The sequence below is a fragment of the Brienomyrus brachyistius genome, chromosome 2 (assembly GCF_023856365.1).
Source record: "Brienomyrus brachyistius isolate T26 chromosome 2, BBRACH_0.4, whole genome shotgun sequence".
Taxonomy (NCBI): Eukaryota; Metazoa; Chordata; class Actinopteri; order Osteoglossiformes; family Mormyridae; genus Brienomyrus; species Brienomyrus brachyistius.
The window spans coordinates 28,639,988-28,662,504 of NC_064534.1; the positions used below are offsets into that span (position 1 = coordinate 28,639,988).

At 47.4% G+C, this 22,517-nt stretch overlaps 1 long non-coding RNA gene across 1 annotated transcript; it reads right to left on the reverse strand.

Annotated features, from left to right (window-relative positions):
* Nucleotides 1-798: 798 nt before the first annotated feature.
* Nucleotides 799-22,517, reverse strand: LOC125728325 (uncharacterized). Its single transcript, XR_007389029.1, has 5 exons — nucleotides 22,413-22,517; nucleotides 17,677-18,136; nucleotides 2,252-2,381; nucleotides 1,050-1,111; nucleotides 799-957 (listed from the first exon to the last, which is right to left on the reverse strand). It is a non-coding gene; the product is annotated as an uncharacterized LOC125728325 (long non-coding RNA).

Below are 22,517 nucleotides of genomic sequence, written 5' to 3' on the forward strand. Positions count from 1 at the left end.
GTAGGTTGTTCTAATACCTCATTAGAATGAGCAGCTATGAATTACAACCTGGATCTCCCGATCTTAAAGTTCAGCTCGTTTACAAGTGTTTCGAATCATCTAAAGAACTTGGAAAGGATAAAACATTCGACTTGGATGGAGCGCCGAGCTTTGGGGTGCAGTTAAATGAGTCGTACTTATAGGAATCCAGCCCGGTGAACACTGGAGAAACTGAGGGGGGGGGGGGGGGGCTGTATGCCAAACCGTTTCAACCAGCTGAAGTCATTCAGGTAATTTGCTGTGATCCTTGTCATCAAAGCTTGAGTAAGAGGGACCCGGATGACATATGGCCATGGTGCGGCATTACGCGGTTGCCCTAACACACATGCAATGATCTTATGAAATGATCTTATGGGAGCAAAACAGAAATATATATATATATATTATATATTATAGGCATTAAGAACACTGTCACTGGAACAAGGACAAAGAGTCAGTATGGTCCTGAGAAAGTTGTAAGAACGGGATATGAGACGATGAGCACATTCTGATGTAACTCAAATAAATGAAACGGTCATAATCACGCCGCTTTCTTCACAAATCCTCTGACTTGGCAAAGGTAACGAGATTGACGTGTCGGTGCGCCATGAAAATGTTAAGTAGAGTTAAGTATAGTGCATGCGTTTGACATGTGCGCTTGCTCCGATGATTAGCAGGAATTAGTCAACATTTTCTCCCTGCAAATTAATAATCCCCAGTAACGAGGCCTCCCTGGTGCACAACAATCGAAAGCTGTAAGATGTTTGGCAGGACATGAAAGGAGGAACGTCACTCACTCAACGTGCGTCTCTCAGGCTGAAGAGCAGAGAGAAGCTGGTGGGCGTGACGGGAAGCATCTACACCTCCGACAGGTCGCAGAGTGGAGGTACGCAGACACCGCGCTGCATTTACCAGCTGCGGAGCAGAAGACGTATTTCCCTGAAGGATCAAGCGGCGATAGATGTGTTGAGAATGGATGCCGTCCTGCCATGATCTGTGAGGCATCGTTACGTGATTATGAAGCTTCTTACCGTGTGATCCTCATGTGTTCGTGTCCCCTGCCGGGTCACTCTGGCAGAGAAACCTCTCCTTCCTCTCCATCACAGAAAAAAAAAACAAAACAGAATCACAGCAACTCGACAATGAAGCATTTATGAACAAGGCATGGCTTGCAGCTGGTACAGATAATATTTTGAGTGTACTGACGGCATCATCAGACTGACATTCTGGAGAAAGCCAAATGCCGACAGCAGCGAAATCTGACAACCGATAATCACGCCGTCCATGAGTACCGGAACAGGACTGCAATCTCACGCAACATTTCATGCATTCAGTCTTATAGCAGAAATGTAAATATTTACTTGACTCTGAAAGTAGAGTGACAGTAATGTAAAAAAAAAAAAGCCAGCTTTGTAAAGCCTGCACTGCATTCATCCATCCATTCTATCTGCTTATCATAGTCATGGTCTCCAAGCAGCACAGGGCACAAGGCGGTGGTACAAACTGGGTAGGGCGCCAGTCCATCAGAGGGCACACACTCCTTCACATACATGACCGTACACTATGGGAAATGTAGTGACACATCTTTTCACGTAGCGTGCAGGTAGGAATCACGCTCCAGGGATGTGAGGTAACAAGGCTACTCACTGAGGTGTCTTCAGCAAGTGCATATGCTCGTTTTTGAACTTGTACTTGGAAAAAGTACAGAAAGATAAACATTATGAAAAAATATGTGTTTTTGAATATGAGGAGGAAAAAAGATGAAAGTATGTGTTCATGGTGCCAGCAACGGCTGGTTTCACGTGAAGCAGGCTAGATCAAAAGGGGTGGGGGGGGGGGGGGGTGACCATCAGCTGCCTCTGGCTCCAGTTTTTCCTGCTCAGCTATTTTGGGGTTGGGGGAGAGAATGTGCAACAGAGAGCAGAGCAGCATGGGAAAAGTACCGAGTGAATGGGGAGGCTACAAACAGGGAGCAGGCACCCCGATTAGCCCAGGCCTTATTAAAGGTGATGGAGGCGCGCGGGGGGGGGCAAGCTGGGTAGCTTTCCCTGCTCATTAGCATCTATGCCGCTGTGGTGCCCCGGTACTAATTGACCCCGGCACTTCAGAAAGTGCTACTCGTCTGTGAAGTGCAAGGCCTGGCTATTGGCGCCGAGGGTCTCCATGGGACAGGACGTCCATCACGGCGAGGGGTCTCGCCGAGCCTTACAGCCCCTCACATACACGCTCTCACCTGCTGCAGTGCCGGGGCGTGACAACAGATCCCACGGGACAGGAGGACGTGTCGGGCGATCGGGGCGATTTCGGCAGCTCCCCTGGGTCTTCATATCGGTGGAGTTCAGCGTAACGAGCTTTACAAAAGCCTGATGGGTTAGAAGGCCGCTGTAAGATATTCAGGCTAAAGAGCAGCTCAGCGCGCTAAATGCAGGCCTGACAGCTTCCCGGCCTGCGCCACACATACCGAGGCCCGGTGACGTGACCATATGTGGATGGCAGTCTTCTTCTATATAATGAGATATATGAAACGTGCCCTTAATGTCAGTGACAACAATAACATTCCAAACTATATTCAAAAGCTTCCCCCAAAGATAGACTACAAATTTGCATAGAAAGGCTCTATATTAATTGATTGTGGTGCAACAGAAATGTGTGTGCGTGTGTGTGTGTGTGTGTGTGTGTGTGCATTAGGTTTATATAACTTTGTGGGGACCAAATATACCCCACAATGTAATAAAAGTCTGTTATTCTGGCACTATTTTTCGGGTCCCCATAAAGATCTATGAATGCAATCACAAAAGTAAAAGTAAAATTTAGTTTGGTTACTTAAGGTCAGGGTTAGGGCTGGGTAGGGGTTAAGGTCGATATGTTGTGATTAGAGTTTTTCACCATACAAATGAATGGAGAGTCCCCACAAAGTTATTATTACAAACCTGTGTGTGTATGTGTGCGTGAAGTTTGCATGCTCTTCCTTGTTATGTTTTAAACCTTTGGAAGGAAATATCAGGAGTTTTGAATTATTCATGCTATTTGGCAGTTTTCCTTTAAAAACACTTGGAAAGGGGCTTAATTAAGATTACAGATAAAGGATGGAGCAGGTAGCCCATCTCGCTGTATTCATTCAGTGCACCGTCTTATCAAGACGTACAAAATGATCCTGGTGGGAAACATCGAATTAAAAACCAGCGAGAGGAAAACAGTTTGCAGTAGCTGCGAGCAAGGGAGGGGGGCTTGGGAATCAGCGGGGGGGGGGGGGAGCGGTTAGCAGAAGCACAGACGAGGCAAGCGGCTTAATTACAACGGGGGTGCAGGGGACGCAGTGACGCCAGGAAGGCTGCACAGGTATTAAGGAGATTTGTCAAACTGCGTGGCGGGGGCAGGACGAACCTCACAGCCATGAATTCCACTGTTTACTGCCTGGATGCTGAAGTACATGAGCCACCATTTTATTATCAAATCAACGACCTTTAATGCTCCATAACTGGTGCATTTTTTCATGTACGAATGAAGCCGCAGAACCGCTCTCGAAAGCTAAGCAAAACTTGCGGAGTTGTACATGCATATTTCTACACCATGGAAGGCTCCCAATACCCCCCCCCCACCCCAGGAATTCGGCCCTTGCAGTGCTCCGGCCCGGCGGCTGGGCCTCATCAGCCCCTCTGGCTGTCATCGCCGCCCTCCACCCTCCGGGTCGCTACGCTGTGCAGAGGCTGCGCCAAACCCAGGAGTGTTTACAAATTCTGGCCAGTGAGTTGTGGCTTAAGCCCAGGGACGAGGTCGGGGGGGCGGCAGGAGTTCAGTGCACGCGGTCAGGGGTGACACACTCTCCGGTGATGCACCCCAGCATGGGCTCATTTACAAAGTGGAGCCGGGGGAAGCCGACAGGCTCGGGAAGGTGCCGGAGAGAGTGGGGTTGGGGGGTGGGGGACCCAGGTTGTCAAAGGGAGGAGATACAGGCTGTAATGAATCTATTGTGATCATACACACCAGGACACAGCATCCTGCTATTATTGTATTATACACACTTCCAGTGCCCATTCCTCTCATAGTGCCATTATACAAATACCCAGGTTATGTCACTCATTCTGCATTGTGTGCCAGTTTGTTTATTTCCTGGGCACGTCTAGAGCAGCCACATGGATGAGAGGGGTGATTACAGAGAAGGACAAGTAGGAGGAGGAGGAGGAGGGACAATCATGAGGTGAACGGCGAGGAAGGCCGGGATATCACACAGGAAAGCCTCATGGGAAGTCAGGTGAAGGTTGCCGCTGCTCTTAAAACCGCGCTTGCCGGTATCGCCGCACATCCGGGCGAATCCAGTCACCGGGGAGGGTTCTGTTGGCCCGGCCTCGTAAATCCCTCCCCACGTGCGGCGTTATCGATCCATGCAGCCCGTAAAGGGGCTCCGGGAGAGCCCGCCGCATTCCCCGCGCATTACAGCGCCGGCCTCAGTTGCGTCGTATAGCAGCCTTTATGATATTTTAATCATGCAGAAACGGCAACGGTGGGGAAAATAAAAACAAAGCAAGCCATAAACATGGGGTGGTGGGGCGTTCACAGCGGGACGCATCGACCTCACACTCCAGCAACTTATAAAACTATGTGGGGGGGGGGGGGGGGGGCTGGAGCGGGGGGTGCAGGATCCAGCATCCAAGGCAGATCTACAGCTACAACAACAGAATTAACCTTCTATGCAGAGGCAGAAGGAAGCCTCTTCGCAAGTGCTTGTTCCCTTTGACAGCACTCGGCTAGGCATCTGGGGGGGGGGGAGCAGGTGGGTAAGAATAGAAACAGCAGAAACACCAGGTACCGGCAGGGTTTGGGGGGGGGGATGGTGGATTATACAGGAGAACGATTCCGCCTCTCCCCCCCACGTGTACAAAGAGCGTCGAGGAAGTGCCAGCGCCCCCCTGTCTGTGCCAGCGCCCCCCTGTCTGTGCCAGCGCCCCCCTGTCAGTGCCAGCGCCCCCCTGTCTGTGCCAGCGCCCCCCTGTCTGTGCCAGCGCCCCCCTGTCAGTGCCAGCGCCCCCCTGTCTGTGCCAGCGCCCCCCTGTCAGTGCCAGCGCGATCGGCATGCGAGGAGCCATCAGTGGGTTAAAACCTCGCTGAGCCGCTGTCCTTACAGAGAGGCTTCAGAGAGATTACGCACAGTCAGGATCCAAACCAGAGAGGCCCGGGAGAGAACGCCGGCATGGCCCTGGAGAATGTTCTATTTGACTAGAACGCAGACGGTTCCCTGAATGTTTTCATTACTTTTTCAGAAATAAATCTGCCTTGCTTGGGCTTCTTCTGGCATGGGCCACAAAAATGCTGTCGGACGGCGTGAGCGCTGACCTCCCTCAGCATGGGGGGGGGGGGGGGGGGAGCGGCCCCCACACCTATGGGAACGTCAGGCCCAAATACAACCCGCCGGAAGGCCGCTAGCCGCACAAAACACACGGCCTGGCTGCATCGACTCCCAGCCTTGGTGTCTCCCGGGACCTGACCTCCTAATTAAACATAATTAATTCTTAAAGGAGATTATGGATGTGCCTCTGATACTGTTTGACGTGAGGTTACAGAGTCAGCTGACCCGACTGGCTTTCTCTCATTGGTTTCCATGGTGCCGCAAAGCAGTGGTGATCAGTGCCCGCTGAACACGTGGCCAGTCCACTGGAACCCTCCACACATAGCAGGTACCAACAACAAGGTGCAAGGAACACTGTACAGGAAAGAACATCAGAGACCATTTCCAGAATACTGTATTAGTTAAAAAAAGAATTATTAATGAGAGATGAAAAGTCATAGAGTATAAATTATAAAATGTTCTCGCCAGTCCATCGCAACTCTGGGCCGTGCACCACTGCACGCTGCACCAACAGAGCAGTGCTACAGTCGTCCACTGAACAACACACTCACTGCACACTGCACCAACTGAACAGTGTTACAATCAGACATCGCAGCACCTGGACACTGCCCCACTGGCTTGTCTTGCATGTCCGCAGGCCTACAAGTGATTGCCGAAAGGCCGCATAATAATAAATAATAATGAACCACTTTGAGAAAGATTAAATGATAGTTTGTTCTCCAAAAACGCAAGCGTCACTTGCCACAGAGACACTCGCATATGAATAATGAAACGAATCAATCTGTCTGATTCCGGTTCCACCAGATGACTATTCATCACATCATTATTCATTCATCACAGACTTGTCGTTCGTTTCATTGTGACGGGCATTTTCTTTTGCCGAACACATGATTTATTAAATACATTTAAGGCAGTAAGGGCAGCTGAAACATAATTCACAGCATGTAAATCCACTCGCGGCCCATAATCTCCCGCTCAGGACTGGTCCAGTTTAGATAATAAGCAGCAAATGACACTTTGTGAGGAGTTTTAATGGGCAGCCTAATGCCGAACATACATAACACAGAGACACGGAGCACTTAAGGCTAAGCTAGCATCAGCAATGCACTCTGTATTTTATACTAGAGCTCAAGGCAAGCCACACACACAGGCATGCAGACACACACCTATATATCCACAGTGACTGGCACTGATAGTCTCAGGCGGATTGGGGGGGGCGGCTTGTGGGAATAAGCACCAAGAGCGGCTCACATAGCGAAAGGTCAAAGGTCTCTGGGTCTCAGTCTCCACCTCTCTGTCTCTCCTGGGGGAATCGATTTCAGGGCATGGAGCTGCAGGGAGTTTCCAATCAGCGAGTGTGACATGCCCAGCCCAGGAGAGGACCGGCAGAGCGGCCTCTGAGTATCGCTCTTGTGGTCGACAATAGAGCGAGAGGGAGAGAGAGAGAGAGAGAGGGAGAGAGAGAGAGAGGGAGAGGTAGGCCGGGGCTGACGAGAGACACTCTCCAGCACGCGCGTACTTCATTATGCTCAGCTGTCCTGACAAAGCCCGCTGCCACCCAGAGACGCACACAAGGCCAGGAGGCGCTTCAGCATGCCGGCGTTCAGAATGAAGAAACGGGGGCGGCACACAGTTTTCAAGGTGGCCCGACTGGAAAATGACAAACATAAATAACAGGCAGAAGAGCCCACCAGCCTCTGGCATCAGCAGCCAAAGGAAGCGTTTGCTGGTAGGAAAAGGCTGCTGTTGGATGTAGTCTTGGTCCCAGTGGGACGGCGGCCGTTAACCACGGTTGTGTAAGCAATTAATGAGCCTCGTTGTAACCAAATACTTTTCAGTCCCCGCCTCAGGGGTTGCCTTTACAGCCACTACATTGGCTGGGATGGTAAAAAGCCCCCACCCAGCCTCTCAGCGGGGCAGTCTCCTCCCCATTATCATCCCATTAAAAGATATTGATTTAGTTTTGTTGGGGGCCGTACCTCGCTATGTGGAGATAATGGGTAATCGCAGTCTTGATGTCACGCTTTCACCTCTGGGTGGCGGGGAGCCGATGAGGTATAAGCGAGCAGCCGGTTCGGACTCTCCCTGCACCAGTATTCGTGGTCGGACCCGTTTTCCAGCGGTGAACTTAGATGGCATTGAATTATTCATTTTGCTCTGGATGAAGTATGATCAACCAGTGTCACAGCAAAGTTTCAAAAAAAGGGTGATATTTTTTTTATACCCTCGTAACAAGCTCTGCATTCTTGACAGCATCTATAGTTTAAGAAAAAACTAATTTCAACAGTAGGTATTTCTTGGCTGTCATCCACTTGCGTCAAAAGATGAATAAAGAATACCTAGCAATTTGAGGACAGGAACTGAGCTGAAATGCCGCATTCTGGGTGACAGGGCTTTAATGGACTTGTTGAGAGTGATGATGTTAATTATCTTTTTTGTGATGATGCTACATTCCCCTTTCAGTATAGGGAATAAGAGATGCTTTTATGTACACACTGCTACTCCCCTTGGCATGAGACTGAAAGCGATGCCTTTACCTTAAGGATCAAAGTCTTGGCAGGAATTTAGCTGCCGTCAGTAAGTAAGCTAAACAACTGGCACCTCTCAGGGACAATCAACAGCAGTCGCTAAGCAAACACAGAAGCCTGTGACTCGAGAGTCCTCTAAGGACAAGGATTAGCAATGTTTAAGACATGACCCCAAAAGACCGAAGTAAACAAGTGAAAAATAACAGTCATCTTCGGTCCATGTGCTCGAGAAAGGGAATATGCAAAGCAAATGTTTGCTTGGCGGAATTGCAAAAGAAATATAGGTGACTAATAAAATACAGAAAATGAATGACACGCATTACCGTGTGGCGAACGATTCAGTGGCACTTCCTTCACAAATAGAATGAACAGTGATGAATTCAGTACCGAAAGCTGTGAGATTAATTTAGCACACTAAAGGCTTGGTAATAATAAGCAGGCAGCCTTCCCGATATTTCTTAGGCATAACTTGCATTGGCTCTGCACACCTCAGGAGTCTCCCATCCCCAGGCAGGGCTGCACCCCATTCGGCTGTTCCAGTGCGGGCACCGGCCAGATGCAGCAGGGTCGATCTGCCTGCAGTGTCAAACCCAGTGATCGTCCTTCCTCCCCTCTTTCATTCACTCGATCCTTTTCTACACTATGTGGACAAAAGTATTGGGACACCTGGCTATTACACCAACAGGAACCTTTATGACATCCCATCTACATCCATAGGCGTCAATATGGAGTCGGTACCCCCATTGCACTTATGACAGCTGCCACTCTTCTGAGAAGGCTTTCCACAAGTTCATGGAGTGTGTCTGTGGGAATTTTTGCCCATTCGTCCAGAAGAGCATTTGTGAGGTCGGGCACTGATGTTGGATGTAAAGCCTGGCCCACAATCTCCGTTCTAGTTCAAGGGTGTTTGATGGGGCAGTGATCAGGGCTGCGTGGGCCAAGCAAGTTCTTCCACACTAAACTCACCCAACCATGTCTTTATGGACCTTGTTTTGTGCAATGGGACACAGTCATGCTGGAAAAGTAAATGGATCTCCCCCAGACTGTTCCCACAAAGTTGGAAACATAGAATTGTCCAAAATTCAAGGGGCAAAATCCCAGCGCAACCCATGAAAAACAGCCCCATACCATTATCCCTCCTCTACCAGATTTGGCACGATACAGTCGGGCAGGTACTGTTCTCCTGGCATCCGCCAAACCCAGAGTCGTCCATCAAACTGCCAGACAGAGAAGTATGAAAAATCACTCCACAGAACACATTTCCACTGCTCCAGAGTCTAGTGGCACCGTGCTTTACACCATTCCCATCTGATGCTTGCCGTTGCGCTCGCTGATGTGAGGCTTGCATGCAGCTGCTCGGCCATGGAAGCCTGTTCCATGAAGCTCCCTGTGCTCAGTTTTTGCTGGAGTTAATGCCAGAGGAGGTTTGGGACTCTGCAGTTACTGGGCTGACAGAGCGTTGGTGACTTTTACACACTACGCGCCTCAGCACTTGGTGACTCGGTTACTTTACATGGTCTGACACTTTGTGGCTGAATTTCTGTCCTTACTAACTTCTATTTTGCAATAATATCATTTACAGTTCACCCTGGAATATCTAGCAGGGAAGAAATTTCTTACTGCCTTATTGCAAAGGAGGCATCCTATGACAGCACCGTGTTTGAATTCCCTGAGCTTTTCAGAATGACCCCTTCTTTCACAAATATCCATAAACCTGACTGCATGGTTAGGTGCTTGATTTTATACACCTGTGCCAATGGGTCTGAATGAAACACCTGAATTCAGTGATTAAGAGGCGTGTCCCAATACTTTTGTCCATATAGTGTATCTCTCCTTCCCTTCCCATCTGATCTTCCTCGTCACCTGCCAACATGACCCCTCTATCCAGGCTACCACTCTCCCTGCCACACATGACCCACTAGTCTGCATCTTCTAATTCTTCTGTAATTTTCACTTGTGACCTTACAAGCTGCCCACAGTCCTGGTGCCCCCCCTGCACATGCTCCCCACACACCCACCCCATCCACAAGCAGGCTGCCTACACCCCTATACATGCCTGTGCTTTTTCCACCCCCACCTGTTTTCTGCCTGCTTTTCCCGATATACATTCTTCTTTCATCCTCACACCGTGCCCGTTTTCTAAGAACGTCCTTGTGCACCGCGATATCACACACACACACACCCGCAGTCAAGTGTGAGCCAATCACCAACATGCTCTGTCCCTCTGCTTCCACTCTGCCTATTCCCATTGGTGAAAATGTGCTAGAAACCAATCTTATCCCACCGCTCTGTCCAATGATCTCAGTCACTATGCTCTCCTTCAGACACACAGATACTCCTCACCTGGATGACCTTCATCCCTTCCTAAGTCCTCTCAATCAGGCTCTCGTCAGCTTAGATGCCTGCTGGCTTAAGCGACAGAGATATAACGTGCTCATCTCTGCCATTGTCTCCCATCTGGAAACATCCAGGTGAGTTTTTTTTTCTTCTGCGATAGATTGTTCTCCTGGTCTTATCCTAGACGCTCAATAAAGCACAGGTCCCAAATGGAACACTGTTGTCCATTCATTGAGTCACACACAATGAGATACACAGGCAGATATTCTTTAAAGGGACCCAGGTACATTGCGGATGTTCTGCTTGAAATCTGTGTAATATGTTCTCTGGCTTTGGGTATGATGGCAGAGAGTGTGTATGTGTGCAGTTCAGCAGACATTGAGATGTTCTGCATGTATTTCAAGTCTTTTAGTGTGTTGGGGGTCAACAAGCAGGCACGGACAGATTTGCAAATAAGTTTCAGTTATACTCGTTACTAGAACTCACATCCATCCATCCATTCCCACTTATCCAGTACAGCAGTGATTCCCAATCTGGTCCACTGGGATCCACAGACGTTCCACATTTTTGCTCCATCGAAGCTCTCTCGTGTCTGGCAGGGAGCAAAAACATGGACCGGCTGCGGATCCCTGAGGAACGGATTAGGAAACACTGCAGTACAGGATCACAGTGAGCCTGGATCCTACCTGGAAGCAAAGGGCACAAGGCTGGGGACATTATGAACTCAGTGAATGAAATGAAATGGCAGACTACAGGTTAGACTACAGAAATACTGAAGCTGAGCTGTGGTTGGTTGGCCCCAGGTCACATGACAGGCTGAGGCCCCACCGGACAGGCTCCCTCCTGCACCTCCCCGCCTTTGTCTCTGTTTTACATTGTCGTCCTGAGAGTCTTGAGGCATCTGTATACATCAACCAGGCTGGTTATCAGCTGCCCACATTGGCAGCCTAAACCCACATCAGGAGGTGAGTGCAGCAGACTTCCACTTACCTTTTCATCATTTCCTGACTGTTATCTCTGTTCCCAGTACCGAACCTGCCCAGCCCATCCCCCCCCACCACCCAAAACCTCAGCCGGGACCGGAAGGGGTCTCAGGGCCTCAGCATATCACCAAAGCAGCATCCAGGTGACAGTACAGCTTTGCACTCGGAACACCGGAAGCATAATCTGTGACACTCGCTAGAAAGGCGTGCCGACCGGCCCTGCCGATGCTAACGGGCAGCACTGCGGTTTCTGGGTCGGCCGTATGAGCACAGTGATGGGCTCTCAGCATCAGGGGCCTCAGGCTTCGGGCCCCGAGGACTCCGTTTCCTCCCTCACTGTTCGCTGGGGCATCAGCTTCTTTTTAGGATATGATGCTTTTCTGTGGTGGTAATGAAATGGGTGAATTAGTCTAGCAGTGAGTCTAGCAGTTAAAAATCATTTACTGTTTCCATTGTTTCTCCCAGGGAGGTTGTTTTAAAAAAAATAAAGAAATTCGACTGATTCAACTGCTTAGTTTTGCAGCTCAGTGGGTTTAAGTCTATAATGAGCGAGACCCTCCTTCCCTTCCAGAACAGTCACACTGTGGAGAAAGAAACTTATTCTCTGAGAATTTTTTGAAAACTCCAGCACCTGATATTCCTGAGACTGACTATTTTTTTCTTCCCATATTTTCTCGTGTGGTTCATTCCGCACATTTTGCCTCGCTCCCTGGCTCATGATCTCACTAAAAGACAGGCCGGTTATTGCGTCCACATCTTTGCTTTGAGCCCAATGGCATTACAAAGGGTCTTAATTTGTGGCATCAGCAGGGGTTGGGGGGAAGGGTCTGCTGAACTGAGAAGAAGAATCCGGCAGAGTAATGTAGTACGTCCCAAACGGAGAGAGAGGAGCAGCCCATCCTGGGTTTACTGTCCCAGTTTGCCTCCTCGGTCTTCTCCAGCATCTGTTTGAGCATCTGGCTGAAGCGCTCCACCGGCCCCTGTCCGACTTCGGATGATAAACAGACACGCGGAGAGCCTGGGGCCCCCACGGTCTGCAACATAAACACAGTCCCCTGGTCAATCCGCGGATCCTTGGGGGTGTCTACATGACTGCGAAGCAGAAGGAGTCTTCTGGCGATTCCCTTTACTGTTGCTATGCCTGGAGTCAGTGTGTGAGAGGCGGAGTGAACTACCCACTCTTGAGTCTTTTAAATAATCAATAAAAGCACCGATAGGCTGGTGATCTCCTATCCCAACCAATTAAACCAGCCCAAGATGTGGTCCCCGTGCTTGACTTTCTGAATTTACGGCAAAAACTTTCTGGGATTTGAAGCTTCCCGTCTCCCTCCTTTGTGTGTTTATTCTAACGCGGGCCCAGTCACCTAATCAGCGCCAGGCCTTCCCATGTCCCTCACTTTGCCCTCTATGAGTCCAAAGCAGACTTATTTTAATCAGGTCGGGGAAACTGAAAATGTCAAGTCCAAGTAGGACAGGTGCTGTCAAACGCCCACTTCACTGGTCTCCTTCAAGGGTCCTCACATGGTAGTGAAGGTCAGGTGTATCTCTTAAATACCTTTAAGTCCGAGAGCCTTTAAAGGTGCAGGGGTGGATGCCGAAGCGAGATGAAGGGCCGTGCAGGCGTATGCTATTAACCACTCGAGCTTTTACCTTGAATATTGCTGGTCCAGCTCCTCTGCATTACCCTTGAACAAGGTGCTTAACATGAAATGATCAAGCAAAATATCCCGCTATACACCGAAAGAACAGACAATCCTTTGGGTAAAACCATGTCGGGTAGCTAAATGTAAACTAAACTTGTCATGTGACCTTCTGTCCCTGCTTGACTGCAATCATCCCGGTTGTCAGTAGTGAATTACCGTGGTAACCAGACAGCACACACGGCCCGTATATATAAGCTGTATTTGCAGATCAGTCCCTGATATAACGTTAGTTTTGCCTAAGTGACCGATTTGCCCCCTGTCTCAGGAGCAGTGTTAAGCAATGTAGCCTCAGGCTTGATATTGATTTTCCATGCTAGCATACATTCTCGCAGAGAGCACATGAGCGTCCGTGAGCAGCCAGCACCGCGTGTGGTTTGTAAGCACATTCCAGACTGTCTATCTGCTACACATTTCCATGGAACAGTGTGTGAGTGTTGGGCGAGCAGGCAAAGTGGGGTAACGTGTGTAAACTAACTACCTCTTCCTCCCCATTTCCATTTGAATATCTTGAATAATGTATTATGGAAAGAAGCTATGCATTTCTGCAAGACCTTTGTCAGTTTGCGTTATTCTGATCGGTCAGCCCTGGCATGTCGGTCCAGTGGCGGTGACTTTAGAGCTGGAAAAATGCAGTAAAAATCAGCGCGCAGGAATGCGTAACTGAGGCAGGCAGGTGGGACAGCATTTGTCTATTCATTTGCAAAGCAAAAAAAAAAAAAGGAAAACATGAGCTGTTGTTTGCTTAAGCGCCGAGCGTTTGGCCCTTAAATTAGCGGAGGAAGGAATTGCCATAAAATGATATCCTGGCTGTGTTTTACTACCTGCGGTTCCAATAAAAAACGGTAATAATATCAAATGTCTCACTGTCCCTTCGGAAACGGTTCACGTGAAAATTGTGCCTGCGATCTCAATGATCTCTTTGTGAAGCAGAAACTCAGAGCTGTTTCTTCAGAATATAAATATATTTAGGGCTTAACACAGACTGAGCATTTTTCTTAATCTTAAATTTAATTAGCACGTGAGCAATTATATTATTGTCATGTTGTCAGGATTGAAAAAATGCTCTACTTGCCATGGTAAAGTACACAAAGCACAGTGCATGATAAACACCGAATCGCAGGTGACGACCCCCAGCTAGGCCAGAGGGATCTGCGTGGCAGTAAGCAGGATGGGCTTCTGTGGTTGATGGCGGAGGCTGTAACAGTCTCTGGATCGAATGACAAACACCGGTGTATGCGACCGCTGCAGGGCTGCAGGGCTGCAGGGAGAATCTACAACAGAAACATCCTCAGAATCTGACCATTTAGGCCATTTTTACTGCAGCAGGAATCTCAAGCTGCATCCTTGCAATTGTCAACTAAGCAGACACTTCTACTCAAGAGCTAATCACTAAGCAGACAGTACTACTGCAAGTCAACTCACTAAGCAGACATTACTACTCAAAATTTACTCACTAAGGAGACACTTCTACTCAAAGTCTACTTACTAAGCAGACACTACTACTCAAAGTCCACTCACTAAGCAGATACTTCTGTGCAAGGTCTACTCACTAAGCAGACACTACTACTGAAAATCTACTTACTAAGGATACTTCTCATAGTCTATTCACTAAACACTCACTTCTACCCATAGTCTACTCACTAAGCAGACACTTCTACTGAAAGTGAAATGTTCCCATTTTCGGCTAGATCCTGGTCAGTTACAGGATTGGCATTTGCACCAGCATAAGTGAAAAACAATAGGGCAGATCTGTGTTGACGATCTTTATCAGCGGGGCTGGAGGCTCAGGACCTCTGGTCTAACTTGTTTTATCCAGTGCCAGTCTACCCGAAGCATTCCAGAAAATCTTTTACAATGTACAGATATAAAAATGTTTATACTGGTCTCTGAGATGGCCAGACACACTGAGGCAGACATAATGGCGGTAATGGAAAGGTGTTTATATGGTCATATATTCTAGTTTAAACCAGTGCTCGATGTCAGGGCTCGGCACTACACGGGATGATACAAAAACCATAAAATATTTGTATGCAAATCTATATGAATGAATTCTTATCAAGGGCAGGTATTTCATTTGAAAAAAAAATGTTGAAATGACAGGATGGCTGAATAGGTAATAAAAATATATAAATATATTATAATTACGCATTCAAACGAACACTGCATGTTTTTAATTAAGACACCCCCTCATATCGTGACAGATAAAGGGTGAATCCCTCTTTCAGATACATTCATAGAGAAATCAAATTACACTCTGTAGTCCATTAACTTCCTGCTTTCTGGATTGTCTTGGATCCCAGCCCGTCACCAAATGATCTTAGGGCTTATTGCTCCATCCGATCTGCAGATGGACAGCAAATGCAGCCATCTGCGTTTCTGAAGGGCCGGCCTTTGGCAAATCATGACTCAAGAAGCTGAACATTTACCAAACCTGAATGACATACTGACACACAAAGATGGACATGGAAGAATGTTGCCACGATACAATGCTGAACGGGACGCGTGAGGGAGACCGATCGTCATTCTACCTCAGACATCTCCCTGCTGCGGACCTGAATTAATGGCTGGGCAGGAGCCAAGGTGTACGGTGGGATACATTTCTACAGGGCAAGCATTTTTATTTTCACAGAGCAGGAGCAGAAGACAAAGCAAAGGTCAATCAGCAGAAAGTCCTCAGATGGGTAAGACAAGATTGATAGCATATCAAGCTTCAGGAAGACAAAACACAGTCTGATCACACTTTGTTTTACAGTCTGTTTGTTCTGCTGGCACTGTGGCATAGGACAATCCTTTGCATGTTTGACTGCGGGGGGGGGAGGGGGTTAAATTCACTAAAAGGACAAAAATCAAAGGCCCCTGTAGCACTCCATGAAGTGGATGATCAAAATTTCTTTCAAATTTGCTTGTATAACCTGTGCAGGGTGTACCCCCGCCTTGTGGATTATGCTGCCTGGAACAGCTCCAGCCCCCCCGCTCAATAGATGCACATTAATTAGTCTAAATTGTGAATTCTCATTCATTTTTAAAATCAGTCCCCCAGTAATGGTTTGGCCCTCCTTTTTTATAAATCTCTAGTGATGCTACTGCCCGCCCAGATGATTCTGACCAAGATTAGTAGTTAGAAAATGGATGGATGGATGGATGGCCATAAGTGCACAAGCGCTTGCCCTTGATCATCTATTACATCTCCGATGCCCCACTGTACTCCTCTGTTACATCTCTTGGCCTTTACTCAGCCAAACACGAAACCACACGGAATCCAGCAAAGATGAGCAGAGCAGGAAAAAGCAGGCCCCTCATTGGTTAAACATACAGCTGTCAGAGTCAAAGAGCAAGGCCCCAAGGACATTCGCGAGACATTCCTCCCGGCTTCTTGCCAGAACCTTCTGCCCCGAGCCTGAGCACACATCCCCTCCCGAGTCACCGGCCAGCGGCATCCCACTACTCCTCCTGAACACACCCTGAGAAGCGAGGTTTGCCAGATTATTAACCTGAGGGAGAAACCGCATCAATTATGCATATGTACATCGTGAATGGATAGGGGATGTGTAACACGACTACGGTCAGAACACATTTAGGGTGAACATCAATCGAAATTTGTGCAGCGGCACAGAAAATGTTGAGTTCCACATTTTACATCATATCTGTGGCGTTATATTGCGGTTCCATCAAATATATCTCTTACTACGTCCTGCAGCACCCAGAAAGTGTTTCCAGAAGCATGCATGGATTAGCCACGGTTTACAGGAGCTCCGTGAAGCTATACATCAGTTTGCTTTCCTCGTGTAGAAGTCGGACATCCAGGCTAGGAGGCCTCTGCTCTGCCCAACCCTGCCAGTTTCCCCCAGAGCACTATCTCTGCTCCACAGTGATTCACACACTTTCACAGTTATCACTGATAATCAGCTGCAGCCCTGAAACACCATCACTGATTTTTTTTTTCCGTTAGCTAGATATATCTGGACTTTCATCGAATTTGGTACCTGCCCATGTCTCCTCACTAGCTGCCCCTGCTGGATCTGCAGTGAAATTTTCTGTTTTTGTCCTTAGAAAGTATGTTCTTTAATAAATGCCATTTACTTGACTTCATGAATACAGGGACTGGCATCCCATTCAGGGTATGTTCCAGTCATGTGTGCCCAGTCCTGTTTGGGAAGGGCTCCAGGCCCCTTGATCTTGTCCAGGGTAAGTGGATGGATGGATGGATGGATGAATGGATGGATGGATGGACAAAAGAATAATGTCTGAGACTACTGACAGAAAAATCTGAAACAATGCAATTGAAAATGTTGTTCCATTTCCTAACAGCACAGCACTGACATGAAAGTTTTCCTCTGGTGAAAATATCACCTTTGCAACTCACTGGAAAAGTCTAATGAATGCAGATGCATTAGATTCACGTTTCCTTAAAATACGGGATTTGCCTCATGTGGTTGGAGGAAACAGGAGAGCCCTTAAAGGCAGCTGTAAGAGGAGTCGGCATCCTGAGGCTGTCAAAGGTACAACATTTCTCCCTGTCCCCGAGCATGGCACTCCACTTGTCCGCTGAAGCACCCTAAATCAAGCTGTGAGGAACGCGATGACATCGTAAGAGCGAATGACATTTTCATATCCGCACAGGAAACGCTCCAGTGCGCCAGCCAGTGGCTGCAGCCGGGCTCGGCCGCTTGCTAGGGACTCCGCCCAAGCACTGGAGCATGAAAACCCAACGGGTCCCTCCATCACACAGCCATGTGTGTAAGGGGTGCAAAGCGATGGCTCACCCAGGGCAGCAGCAGAGATCCTCAGGCTCCCTGGACTCAGGGCGGCAGGCCGCAGCAGAGATCCTCAGGCTCCCTGGACTCAGGGCGGCAGGCCGCAGCAGAGATCCTCAGGCTCCCTGGACTCAGGGCGGCAGGCCGCAGCAGAGATCCTCAGGCTCCCTGGACTCAGGGCGGCAGGCCGCAGCAGAGATCCTCAGGCTCCCTGGACTCAGGGCGGCAGGCCGCAGCAGAGATCCTCAGGCTCCCTGGACTCAGGGCCGCAGGCCGCAGCAGAGATCCTCAGGCTCCCTGGACTCAGGGCGGCAGGACGCAGCAGAGATCCTCAGGCTCCCTGGACTCAGGGCGGCAGGCCGCAGCAGAGATCCTCAGGCTCCCTGGACTCAGGGCGGCAGGCCGCAGCAGAGATCCTCAGGCTCCCTGGACTCAGGGCGGCAGGCCGCAGCAGAGATCCTCAGGTTCCCTGGACACAGGATGGCAGGTCGCAGCAGAGATCCTCAGGCTCTAATTATTTAATTGGGAGCCAGTAGCCTGCCCTAAACAGCCAAGGCAGGTACACACCCTGAACAGGATGCCAGTCAATCAAAGGGTTCGTACAAGATTCATTTACAGATGCTAATCACTCTGAATGCGAGTGTTTGGCCCATAGGAGGAAATTGAGGTACATGTACATGTAATCTCTACAAACACACACACACAGGAAGTGGGATTCAACCCCCACACAGGATGTGTGAGGCAGCAGCACAAACCATCGAGCCACTGTACCTCCCATTAATTTATCATGATTACATTATTTATATCACTGCAACTCTCTACTGGACAAGTAGTCATGGAAGATGGATGAATGGGTTACTTACTTAATTATGCAAATATATTGTAATTACATTTGAAACTGCATTATTATTTTAAGGACCGGTACATTACCATAAACACTGAATTCGCTGTGATACATTTGGTGCTGCTTAACATCAAAGCCTGGCACATTTTATAGTTTAAACCCCCATGAAACGTCCTCTAAAAGATTAGTAGATGCAAGTACAGTATAGACATGTAACAAAACAGCAGATTAATCCAAAAACATTGACTATGATCTGTATATATGTAGGAATGAGGACAGTCCAGGCAAGAGGAGAGAAGTGAATGAGCATCAGAGGGGTGTAATTATTCTACGGTTGCCTGTTGAACAGGACGACAGCTCTGGGAAAGATGACATTCGAATGCCAATTGGATCTGGTTTTGGTGGAACTTTAGCATTTTTCTGGAGTGAGTCACTGGGACACTGGGTGAGGGGTGGGGGGGAGTCTATGACAATCCTGCCAGCACGTCTCCTCGCCCGGGAGAGCAAGGTTTTTTTGACAGAGCAGGAGATTGTAGCTGACAACCTCCTCTGTAGCACTGCTTCTCAGAAAACCATATGTTAAAAGTTACAGAAAATCATCAGCAGAGTCCAATCAACAGCTCAGTCAGGGTATATTATTTAAGAGCTTGACGAAAAGCAGCTCCAGCAAGGTTAACCAGGATAAGAACTGAGAATATCAACTGCAGTACTCATCCTAAACTTCTTTGGCTGGGTGCGAATCGTCTCACACAACCGCGCTGAGTAACAACATGTCCTTTTTCGCGTGTCAAATACCTGCTGCTTGTTAAAATGTGCCCCACAGAGCCGCTGATGGGGGGGCCTTTGTGAAGAGACTGCATTTTCTGAAGCGGATGTTGCATGTAAAGTGCGCAGTTCTAACCATAACAGCAAACGAGGGCTGCCAGGGGCTAGCGCCCCTCTGCCCATTTTCAAAGTTACCGCAAACGGCCGAGGTGACTCACCACGAAACAAGGGAGACTGACGCAGGAAAAAAAAAATGGAATGACCGCTGACATACACAGTCTTTGATGTGGGCAGCCATATTTGAAAATGTATGTATGAAAGTGTGACAATGGTGTTCGATGGAGAAATGCAGAGGGTGGCTCGCAGTGACCAAGAAAAGAAATTCCATTACATGGGACATTGGATTCAGTTTCAGAGTCTTTTTAAATGCTGCTAAATATAGTGACAGGTTGCCTTGTCAGGAGATCAAAGGATGTACAGTTACAGAGCATATACATACATTTTACTTATGTGGCAAATGCTTTTATCCAAAATAATATAACATTTTTTGAGAATTCAGAGTCAGCCAGTCCCTCAAGCTATAAGGGGTTAAGGGTCTTACTCTAGAGGTCGAACTTCCGACCCAGGAATTTGAACCCATAACCTTCTGATCACAAGCAAAGCATGCTAACCTGCTGAGAATAACACAAGAAGGAATGGTGGCCTTAGTGGTTGGAGTCCCACCCCTGGCTGATTTTACAGCTTTCGTTTAACTGTGAGCCAGGTGTGAAGCCTCCAGCCAATCAGAATCAATAATTATTAAACTAACTGCTTGGGAGAACTGAAAACAAGGCCTGGATTTGGAATCAAGGGAGAGAGTTGAAGAGCCCCGATGTTCTGCACAGGTTTACGCAGGTTTCCGATCCAGTCCAAGAACATGTAGTTAGATTAATTCATGTCTCCAAATTGCCAGTACCATGTGGTTCAATCAGGCTGTCCGCTGCCTCATGCCCTGTGCTTTCAGGCAAAAGCCCTTGAATAAAGCCGTTAGGGAGGGATGTTCGACACTTCGGACTGCTAAATACGGAGGCCGAGAAAGTTCAATGCAATTCGATATAAAGAAATGCACGTCTAACAGAAAAAAGAGCTGCAAAGCAACAAAGTTTATTATTCAAGTTCATAAGGCACATGCAAACACACAGCAAATTCGTAAACGCTACACAAATTCAGAAAACATTTTCATCAAAATGACAACACACACGCCACATTTTACAAACACGCTGAACATTCCCAGCCACGCTGCAAATACAGAAAAACACCTGCAACTTCAGAAACGCGCGGCAAACAGCCACGGCACAACTTGGAGGACACTTTTTTTCTGGCAGTCACATGCTGGTAATAATGTTTTTAACGTAAATGTTAAAACCTTGCTATTAATCTGGCAAAAGTTACAGTAAATGGGGGCGGCATGGTGGTGCAGTGGTTTGCACTGTTGCCTCACACCTCTGGGACCCGGGTTCGAGTCTCCACCTGGGTCACATGTGTGTGGAGTTTGCATGTTCTCCCCATGTCGTCGTGGGTTTTCCTCCAGGTACTCCGGTTTCCCCCCACAGTCCAAAAACATGCTGAGGCTAAATGCTAAATTGCCCACAGGTGTGCATGTGAGAGTGAATGGTGTGTGAGTGTGCCCTGTGATGGGCTGGCCCCCCATCCTGGGTTGTTCCCTGCCTCGTGCCCATTGCTTCCGGGATAGGCTCCGGACCCCCCGCGACCCAGTAGGATAAGCGGTTTGGAAAATGGATGGATGGGTTACAGTAAATAATCAGTGGCAGCTGTTTTTATGATTAACCTGTATAGCTCTCTCAGCAGTTACAGGCTATAGTACAGGAGTTATCAGTCACATCACATCTACCATTTACCACACAGCTTCTTGATTATTTTGTAATAGGGCTGGTGCCATATGTCCAAAATCGCATATCACGATATGTCATCTCATATTCCGATAATGATATATATCATGGCTGCACTTTTTCTACAGATCAGATCAGACTAAGAAAGAAATTAGACAAAAATCCACAAAGGTCACAAACCTAACATGATCCACAAATAGATGAGATGTGATCCAGAAATGTGCAAAGCCCCTTTTGCGTGTATAAATCAGTCTATTTTTGTTGATATGATTTTATAGAACACAAATTTAAAAATACATATTTGTAGATAGTGATGTATTTGTGATTTTTTTCTACAAATTAGCTGCGGTATATGGAGCCCTAAGAGGTCTGAGTGAGAATATATTTCTTAAATAGTTTTCAGTTCTCTCGCAATAGTTTTGAATTCCCTCGCAATATTTTCAATACTATAAATAAACTGTAGTGTGTCCGTTTAAAGTACAAAAGATATAATTGACTAATAAGTATAAACCTAAACGATACAGACATGTCCAGTTAAATGTACTTTAAGCATTAAACTATGGGGGACAACGCACACTATACAACTTTCATATATGTGTTTTTAATCATATTTATTAATAATTCCACTATGTCCATTCACCGACACTGACTGTAAACAAAACAGCTAGACTACTGGAGGTGAAGTGCACACACAATGTTGAAATATTTATTCAAATTCGCCTGTAAAGAAATCTGGAAAACCAAGGGGTGTTGCTTGCTTTCGTAGAAAGATATTACAGCCGGAAAAAGGAATGTAAAGGTAACTTTACCGTGAGTCTTAGTTATGGTTTAACCAGCTGTATACATTGTTCCTCATAGTTTATTGCTTAAAGCCCATTTTACAGGACATGTCTGTATTATTAGGTTTATCCATGCCGTCACGTTGCAGCAAATAGCAAAGTGGGCAAGTGTAGTGGGATCACAACACTACTGCGAGTGAATATAAAACTATTTCAAAAGACTCTTTTCCCACCCAAACTTGTTAGGGGCTCCGTACTGAAATGAACTGGACAAAAATCCGTAAATAAATAGGAGGGAAGTACAAATGTAACCTGGCGCACAAATAAACCGGAAATGATCCACAAATGTGCAAAACACGTTTCAATTTACGATTTAAAAATCGCTCTGTATTTTTGTGGATGATTTTACACAACACAAATTTTTAAATAAATATTTGTAGATAGTTAAATATTTGTAGATCATGGTACCTGGTATTTGTGGATTGTCTTCTGTGGCTTACAAATAATAAAGTCCAATAAAAAATTCCATACAAGTGCCACATCTCACTAGGCACGTAACCTTGTCTTTCGAAT